Source organism: Microtus ochrogaster, chromosome X (assembly GCF_000317375.1).
Source record: "Microtus ochrogaster isolate Prairie Vole_2 chromosome X, MicOch1.0, whole genome shotgun sequence".
Classification (NCBI taxonomy): Eukaryota; Metazoa; Chordata; class Mammalia; order Rodentia; family Cricetidae; genus Microtus; species Microtus ochrogaster.
This window is the reverse complement of record NC_022026.1, coordinates 46361612-46368416: the sequence shown is the minus strand read 5'-3', so window position 1 is coordinate 46368416 and position 6805 is coordinate 46361612. Positions and strand designations below refer to the sequence as shown.

Below are 6805 nucleotides of genomic sequence, written 5' to 3'. Positions count from 1 at the left end.
TAATACATTAATGGCTACTTCAAAGGCTAGCAGCCTATGATTCTTTCCATCCAGGTCACCAAACATATACCTTATTGTTCTTCAAAATCAAGTTTTATAAATTACTGAATAATAAAGAGATAACAAGTTATGAAAAACAGCATGAAAACTGTGAACTAGGAGTAATTTTTAAAAACTCAATTCTAAATAAACTTAATCTAAAAGGCACTTGGTAGAACTGACTCAAACTTTGCTCTAAAAAGCTATTTTGAAATTATGGGCTAACTTAAAGACCTAACACTTGGAATCTGAGAGCATAGCACTGACGGAAACATCTCTATATTCTTGAAAAAGCAATACTTCATAGTTCTCCCTTACAAATGGTTCTCTAAACATACATATACAATGAGGGTTACGGGAAAACCAATAGGAAAGGTAACCAAGGTCTTCAGAAACTGGATTTGCTGTCTGTGTTCCTCATTCCAAAGGAAGGGATGACATCAGCCTATGACAAGCACTTTATACGTGCTTTTTGCAGAGTCAGTCGGCATTTGATACCCCAAATCTCTTGGCTCTTCTTGTTGTCGATAGTTGGCCTTGCAATGGTGGTAAAATAGGCACAATTAATCTGCAGATGGGGAAGGGAGTCTTTCAATTCCTGTAGGGTATTTTCTGGCACGATTCCATAAACTTGTAGTGTTTTTAGTGTGGCGATTTGTCCAAGTCCAAGTAGACTCTGGGGCATTATATCATAGCACCGGCTGAGCGAGAGGTGTTGAAGGTTGTTGAGCTGAAAAAAATCTGGAAAGCAGTCTTGATCTATCATGACATTGTCACTTAAATCAAGGCGGATAAGGTTGGGGCACCGTCTAATTAAGGTACGAAGATCTGTTTTCTGGAGGTTCTTTCGGTAGCCACTGAAGTTGAGCTGGGTGATGGTGGCTGATAAATGTGCCACAGCCGCTTTCACATGCTGTTTAGTAAACTCAAAGCACCAGGAGAGATTCAGTTCATCCAGTATGCAACAGCTGCTTAGCAGATTCACCACGGCAGACTCAGAAAATCCAGAGCACCCACAAAGGTTTAGTCGCACCAAGTTTTCATTCTGGGCAAGAGCGTTGACAATGGGATCCGAAAGCTGCAGGCCTTCCAGGCTTAGATTCTGTAACTTGGAGCACTCAGACAGAATTCCATGGAGGCTTGCCACATTTATAACTGAATTCGACAGGTCCATGTGCTTTACAGGAAAAGACCTGAGCCTTTCACTCAGTGGTTGTTCCATAACCGATCGTGGGCAGCGGAAGGCAATCACCCCTCGAGAAAGCAAACGGACAGTCACATCCGGGTGCAGTTTTACACCTGCAAGGTCAAGGGTTTGCCAGAGATTCCCATCTTGCGAGAGGTGGTACCACTTTTTACAGACTCTGGAGACACGGACTAGCGCAGGGAGGCACAGGTAGGAAAAGATCCGAAGGAGCAGCTCATCTGAAAGGGAGTCCCAGGAAATACCTGGAAAGTTCTCTTGATTCGGCTTAGGCCTACGGATGATCACAAAGGCTCTGTCGCTGTCTTCGCTCTTTAGCCATTTCCTTGAAGGGCTCTTGGGGGGGCCGAGGTTTGAAGGCAGTTCATGCGTAATGTTCTTACGGTCCTTCTCCAAACCAGAGACACCCGCCATGTCTGAGAGCCGTTCAGAAGTCTTACTGGAATCCCGTCTCCACGTGAAGTTGGTGGTGGTGATTTTGCTACTCTGGTCCGGAATCTCCTGAAGTTATTTCCTGTATACTGTGTGCACGGATTCAGAGGTTTTGAAAGCCCGCATTAGTTGAAGACCGGCCTGTCTCACAGACTCCTACTCCGAGGCCTGCAGCACGACCGACGAACAGCAACGAGCTCCAACGGCCTCGCGCATGCGCACACAGAGTTCCCGCGCCTCGCGATGCCCCATCGCCTTCCGGGAATTGTAGTTCTGGGTCTGACTCGCAGTTCGCCCTTCCTCATTTTAATGATTTAAAATTGCATGTATCTACGTTGGTTTGTGTATATGAGTGCAGGTGCCTCTAGAGCCCAGAAGAGGGCATTGGGTTCCCTGGCGCAGTTGTGAGTCACTTAACACAGAGACTGGGAACAGAACTGTCCTAGAACTCAGATCTCCTGCAAGAACAGAAAGCACACTTTACCCTCTGAGCCCTCGCTTCAGCCCCCTCTTTTGTTTATGTTTAGACAGGATCTCAATTAGTATTCTAGGCTATTTGCGAATTCACAATTCCCAGCCCTCCGCGTCTTGAGAGCTAGAATTACAGGCATGTGCTGCCACGCCTGCCTTGTCTTTTTCCCCGTTGTTTGGATCATACAACTGTGAAGACAGAAACACTGACACCGTTGTCTTGCTCTTAGGATTCCCTTTTTACCAACAGTGCTGTCTCGAGTCTGTGATAAACAACACAGAAGGTTCCGTTTCTCTTCAGTGTTAGTCTTCTTCCAACATGTAGGGTGAACCATTATACTTAAGACGAAGTAGTGGGCCGGGCGTTGGTGGCGCACGCCTTTAATCCCAGCACTTGGGAGGCAGAGGCAGGCGGATCTCTGTGAGTTCGAGACCAGCCTGGTCTACAGAGCTAGTTCCAGGACAGGCTCCAAAACCACAGAGAAACCCAGTCTCGAAAAATCAAAAAAAAAAAAAAAGATGAAGTAGTGACCAGAGGTCATTTGAAGAGTCCTCCAGTCTTGGTATTTATTTTTGCTACCTGTAGAACGTTGGGTGAGTTACTTCATTATTCAGTGCCTTGAAGTTTTTTTTTTCATTTGTAAAAATAAACAGTGACAGAACCCACTTCACAGGGTTGTTTTGAGAATTATCGGAGCTATTACACACATTAATCTGACACATAAATAGCTTAATAAATAGCAAGCTTTATAACTAATGCACACAAGACAAACCTTATAACCAATGCTAAGCAATAGGTTATTTATCTGTTTACTCACAAGGTACCTGAAGACTGGGTTGTGTGTGACTTAGTTCGTGTTTTCCTGGTCCTTAACATACATCTTAGACATAGTAGTTACTTAAGAAACATAAGTAGAATGAATTGAAGAAATGCATAATAATTTTTGGGAACTATTGGGAAATCTGAGAGCTAGTGTCTGCCCTTCAGAAGCTTAGGAACATATTCAAATGCGTGACTCTATAAACACTATCAACAGCTGCTTGTGGAGGTAGGGGCAGATACTCACAGGCAGATGGAAGTGGGTGTGGGAACAGATACTCAACTAACAAAAGGAAAACCCAGTTTTCTTGCTAGCTGCATAGCCCGTGGCATATCAGTTATTACCCCTTCCTTTTGACTCTCCCTGAAATACATTTATATTAAGCAGCGGCCAGAGGAACAGAATGAATTATTGTACAGCAATTTCTTCCAAATTGAACTATTCTACCCTGGAAGAAGAGCCTTAGACTCAAGTAAACAAAACTTACAAGCCTCAGGAAATAAACAACTCACAACATTCAGGAAATCCCTCAAACTTACAAGATTTGCAGCGCCCTTTGAAAATTATACAAGCAGTAAGCACTTCGATGGAAATTACCAGCCAAACTACACACCTGGAATTTTTGCAGGGAGCTTTATCGTGATGCAGCTGCCCATTGAGTCTTCCACATTCCTGTAGGTAACCCTAATAAACTCATTGATTTCTCCAAGGTGCATGTTGGTCAATTATCAGTTCCTTATTGGGCTTTCAGTAACTGTTATGGGCTGGCATGTTGGTACATGCCCATAATGCCCGCACTTGGGAGGCAGAGGCAGCAAGATCACTACAAGTTCCATGGTAGCCTGATCTACAGAGCAGGTTCAGGTCAGCTACACAAAAATAAAAACAAAAAAAACCAAAAAAATCCAAAATATCAAAAACAAGCAAAAACAAAAAGCCAAAATATCAAAAACAAACAAATCAACTAACTAATAAAACAAAACAAAAACAAAAAGCCAGATACCTTGACCAGTTGAAGGTTTGAATTATAGTTTGCCTTCTAGTACCTGAAGTAATGTTGAAGCAAGGCCTTACTGTTTCTTACTGAGCTTGCTGTGGTTTCCATATAAAAAATAGAGGAAGCTTTTCTATTTTGTGTGAGACTGATATTTAGGAAGATTTTCTATTTTGTGTGAGACTATATCAATAGACACAGTAGATTTTTCCAAAAATAGCAACAGATTTAATAAAAAGTTAATAAAAAGGTTTGTGTTGTCCATTCATTAGAGAAACAGTCACTGGGGAAATAGGTAGAATTTCAGGCTGCTATGTCAGGGACTCTCAGGGCCCTTATTAAGAGTTACTTCCACGAAAATACTTTTCATAGATATAATTAACAAATATACTTGAGGACAATTATAATTGTTTTCATTGGTCTGATTAGGGACTCTAATGTTATAAGTTAACTCAGATTTTAAAATATTTGTTCTTTTTATACAATTTGGTAATGATGTTGAAGAGATGGAGAATCTCATATTTGGATGGTTTTCAGTGTGATTGAGCCTGGAGGGTTGCTCCCTCCTGAGAATCCAAGCTATTGCTGTTTTTGAAACTCTTGTTAGTTGACTTGTTGGGGCAAAATCTTTTTGTGTGCCCTTGGTGTTGTGTGTTGTCTGTTTTTGGCATCTTTGTCTCTGTGTATCTGACTGAGGTAGAAATTCTGGGACAGTCCCCCTCCTCACCCTTAGGCATATGTTTAGTTCATTGGAAGGATATGATAGTCATGCATTATAGTAAGGCCGCTTGTTTGTTTCTCAGCTGCCCAGACTCCCAAAATAATCGCACAGAAACTATATTAATTAAATTACTACTTGGCCTATTAGCTCTAGCTTCTTATTGGCTAACTCTTATATCTTAATTTAACCCATTTTTAGTAATCTGTGTATCATCATATGGCCGTGGCTTATGAAGTAAAGTTCTGGTGTCTGTCCCTGGTGGGGCTCCATGGCTTCTTCCTAACTCTGCCTCCTTTCTCCCATCATTCAGTTTATTTAGTTTTCCCTGCCTACCTCTATTCTGATCTGTGCAGGCCCAAGATAGTTTCTTTATTTACCAATGATATTCATAGCATACAGAGGGGGATTCCCATATAACCTCCCCTTCTCTGTTTAAATAAAAAAGAAGGTTTTAACTTTAATGTAATAAAATTGTGGGGCAATATTATACAGGCCCTACATTGTATGTCAGCCAAACTTACAGGCCAGCTCATACATGGCCACACAGAAGGTAGTCACATAGGCTTTCAGTCAGATGTTGCCATCCTAAAAGGATCAGGATATGCTAATATCACTCTGCTCCCTTCTTTGTAATTATGGAGATTGCCTGGGAAGAGGTGTTAATTCAACCTACGTGACAGAGCTGGCATACAGAGCAGGAAGATAGAAAGACGTGACAAAATGGACATAGAAAGGCGTGGTCAAAGGTATGGATATGACCAGAGACATTTGTCTGGTTGCCTAGGAAACAGAATGCTAATGAATCCCCCCCCCAGTTTACGTTTTGGTATAAAAGCTGTTTGGAAAATAAACATGGAATGAATTTTCAGGATGTGAACTCAGGATTTCATGAGCGATCACTGAAAACTCCCTCCTAATAAAGCCGTGTGGGTTGTGTCTTTAATCCCACACCTCCCCTCTGGTCTGGAGAAATAATTTATGGTCCAGGCTGGCACTGGACCATAACATAAAATTACATGTAACAAAACAGGTACCAAGCAAGAATTACAGCTACAATATTTATATGTTTTATTTATCATAACTAAGGAAAACTATAACTATCTATCTATTCTTCAACTCCATCAAAGACTCCAGAAGGATATAATATTACCTAAGTAATCTAGAAGTGCATTGTAAGCAACTTCCAAAACTCTAGAATTTACAGAGACATCTCGCTACCTGTACAGTCACCCAAAGTTTTTCTGTACCATTGGGGCATCTGTCTTTAGCCTACAGTCCCATAGTATCTAGCAGACATTTTCCTGAAGCAGGAAATTTTAAAGACAGTTTTGCCTGTATTGGCAGTTTGTCAGTTACTTTTTTCTGTGTCCTGAAGAATGTCTTGCAGACTCTTTCATGAAGTGGGAACCCCAAAGGATTGTCTCACCTTTAAGCAAGTTTAGCAGTCATTTTTTGTGGGTCCTGCATGTCCAGTTCACACAGCATACTATCAAGCAGTCCAGAAAAGAGCAGTTTCTTGCCCAAATGGCTAATCAACTCCATAAGGAGCCTCTTCAATGCCCATCTTTCTCTTGAAGTAATTGATGCTGCCAGGAGCAGATGTGTCTCATTGTCTTGAAAAGTCCTAAGTTCTTAACACTGTAAATGCCATATTCTGAAGGTCTCTGAAAGGTTTGAAGAATACCTATCTGGGCTGGAGAGATGGCTCAGAGGTTAAGAGCACTGGCTGCTCTTCCAGAGGTCCTGAATTCAATTCCCAGCAACCACATGGTGTCTCACAGCCATCTGCAATGAGACCTGGTATTCTCTTCTGGCCTGCAAGTATATATGCAAGCAGAATACTGTATATGTAATAAATAAATAAATCTTAAAAAAGAATACCTATCTAAGTGAAATATATCTCTATATATCTAGAAAACCTAACTAACATGACTACAAGCTTAACTATTATAGATGACTATCTATTAACCTATGTTTCTTAATTATACATTACATTTTAAAATGAGCTGCACAAACAATATTTTAATCAAGATCAGAAATACATATACACAGTATAACAGAATTGACCTTAAATTTGTATCAATAAACCAAGATTCATACCAATGCAAATCTCTATAGCATAT

At 41.0% G+C, this 6805-nt stretch overlaps 2 pseudogenes; both read right to left on the bottom strand.

Moving 5' to 3' along the window:
• Nucleotides 1–484: 484 nt before the first annotated feature.
• LOC102000350 lies at nt 485–1801 on the bottom strand (annotated as a pseudogene).
• Nucleotides 1802–1831: 30 nt separating this feature from the next.
• The window catches only part of LOC101995676, a 20856-nt pseudogene continuing 15882 nt past the window's right edge, over nt 1832–6805 (bottom strand).